Raw genomic sequence first — 3,304 nt, forward strand, 5'->3', positions numbered from 1 at the left:
GAATTTATGTACTTTGTACACTATGTATAAATTGGAGCAAAAAAAAAAAAAAACAGTCTGTGAAACCAGTTGTATAATGTCTTTTGTGGTTTTAGAGGAGGTTTGTCAAGTCTGAGAAAAGAAAACATAAGCATATGGAAATGTTTGTGCATCACTATAAGTTTTGGACTATATCAGTGCTTTATGAGCAACAGAGTAGAGTTGCTTTATGGGAAGTGTAGGATCCAGTGTTTCAGAGGTTGACCAATATGGGGATTTAAAGTCAGACATCTTCTGCACCAGTTTTGATCACCCTTTTTTAATCTGTCTCTCACAATTCTCCCAACTTCATTGGACATGCAATATTAATTTGCTGGAGAGCCCTTTTAATGTGAATTTAAGTGTAGCATTAGGTTAAATAATTTTCTTTTTTTTCCCATTTAAGTGTCAGATATTTAACATATGAACGCATGATCTCAGTGACTTCGTCTGCATTTCAAATGACCACAAATTAACAGCCAACAAAGAGATCTCCTTTCTAAGCAGAATTTAATTCAGTGAACTGTAATGCCTGCACAGATAATGTAGTTCTGCTGATGAGCACAAGGGGGTCTGTGGTACCTGTGAGTGAATAAGTAGTGGCTACCAGTACCTCCAACCCCCGCTGACCCGCTGACTAAGACCGGTTTAAACTCCAATTCCAAATAGTCAAGACTGTTTTGGAAAAATGCATTCTAGGATAAGGTTCTGTGAACATGAAGCTATGATTCCTATATGCAAACACACCCCAGTTGCGATTAGGGGAGAGGGTAGAGAGGGTGGAGCCTCAATGCGGTTTGGAGGCTAGTTTGTACCATCGGCCATCAGACTCCACAACGCCACAGCACCCAGTACCTCCAACCCCCGCTGACCCGCTGACTAAGACCGGTTTAAACTCCAACCTACGACACAGAGAGTTCTTGCACAACTATTTATCTTTAAGTTGCACATGTAAAGTTTAGTATTTTAGTCAAAGCTGCTCAAAATACTTTGACACACAATTTTACTGCATTGCATATAGTGTATATATTTTTCATTTATAGTCTTATATTTTCTTTTATATTTTGTAATATCCTTATTTTTTATTATTTTGTGTACACTTCTGTACTCTTGCACTACATTCCCCAATGCTGCTGTGTCTAATTTGAATTTCTCTTATGGGGGATCAACAAATGTACATCTTATTTTATCTTATTTCATGTTCATGTTTGTTCGTTTTAATATCCTTTTACCGTAATAGTAAAAAGGGTTCTAACATATTTAACAGCTGCCAGTTTTTTACCATAAAAATAACATATTTTGTTGAGGTTTTTTTGTGGATTACCTACAAACAAAGACAGAAGTAAAAAAAGGATGCATTACCTTCAGTGCTGTACAAGCTCTTTGCTGCTACAGAGGAGATGAGATTCATCAGAGAATGGACTAATAATAAACATCACATCCCAGACATTCTCTCAGCAGGGACACAGCAGACCGATGAAGTCATCTGTGGCCTTCATAAATCTGATTTCATAACGGATGATGTCAGCACCAGACAAAGAAAGACTGTATTCATTCAAAAAGGATGCACACCAGTGCTGGTGGTGAAAGCAAACTAATCTACCCAAACACTATTTAATTCTCTATTTTCCTAGCTAGCCTAGCTAACTCAAGACTAGTAGCCACCACTATTGAGGTTTGGCAAATTATAGAGGAAAAGGCTCCAGGTCAGGATGTAACATATGATGCCTTTAGTCAGCCTGTAATGGCTACACCTCGTTACCATTGCTAAGAATCAATTTAGGCCTACAACAGTGATAAATAAAAAATGTTAAAAAAACAAAAACAAAACTGTTATTCATTTCCATATATTTTGGTCAAAGCCACAGGGAGCCACTGGGAGGGGCTAAGGAATCACATGTGGCCCCAGAGCTGCATGTTGCCTGTGTTACATGTGACAAATGTAGTTTAAGGCAAAATAAATACATAAAATAAAATAATTTATCATTGTTTTAGGCCTAAACTGATTCTTACATTCTGACTTTATAGTCAGAATTCCGACTTTAATATTCTCAGAACTCAAATGTGGCACTAATCCTCTTCTGTACATACCCCTGGCTGGGCAGGGAGAAAGAGTTCTCCTCCATAGTTGGAAAAAAAAATACTCTGTTTTAGAGTAATGTCAGAATCATTAAAACAGAGCTATTATTTATAACCTTGCATTAAATCATATGTAAAATATATACACTCATAGAACTTAAATGAACTTAAAGAATAAATCCATACAATTTGTCCTAACAACGAAAAACTTAACAAGAACAACAATGCTCAATTGGGCGCCTTTGTGTTTAAAGTAGTGATTCACGTGCACTAACGTCATCTGCAGGCAGCGTGCTCAGACACGTGTCCCCGCGGGGTAGGGACGCGCGCACGTGAACTACCATGCTGTACAAGAACTGGAGGGACAAAACCATCCGAGAACTGGCGGGGGGTTGTAAACAAAGTCCTTTAAAGCGCTTGCAAACGATGAATACATGTCCAATGTAATTAAATTCAGTATTACAACATTATATGAAAATATGTACGGCGGCTGAGCTTTATTTCACGTTTGAATTGACAGACTGGTCTGTATGTCAGGATGTTGTGATCTGTCTCGAACGAAGTTGAAACAAAATACATTTATTTTCGTTGCTAAATCGTATGAGTTAAATTTATTTGGTGATGATAATTTTACAAATCATCGTATGTTCACAGACAGAAAAAGTGAAAAAAGTATATTTTGGTACAGCATGTTCTTTTGCAATGGTACAGTCCAACTCGGCAACCGGACCCCCGAGTGGCGTCAAGCGACCACAGCAGTTGGCCGGAAGTGTCGATATTTTTGCATTCAAAACTAAAAGTACTAGATTTTAATAATGTGGATAAATGAATACGTGTTGGTGTTGAGAAGACAGGAATATTGTATTTAAAATATGACCAGATAAAAAGTAGGATTAGTAAAATAATGTGGGCTATTTCTTTCTTATAGACACTGTATGCCTATAATTAGGCTGTATCCATGGTCACGTTTGCTGTATGTTTCTATCTTTTTTGTAAATTGTTTCTTTGCACGTGTATACATACTCTGCCAACACAGACAGTGTAATGCATGCATTAAAGGAGCAATCCGTAGTTTTTTGTTGTTTTTTTCTCAGTACTTACATACAGTAAATCACATGTACAGTATATATTCACAAATATATATATATATCTATACGGAAGCCGAGAACGGTCATGGATTTTTTTTTAATTAATTAGTTATCACGAG

The sequence above is a fragment of the Morone saxatilis genome, unplaced genomic scaffold (genome assembly GCF_004916995.1).
Source record: "Morone saxatilis isolate NCDOM2014 unplaced genomic scaffold, NCSU_SB_2.0 Contig18, whole genome shotgun sequence".
NCBI classification, from domain to species: Eukaryota; Metazoa; Chordata; class Actinopteri; family Moronidae; genus Morone; species Morone saxatilis.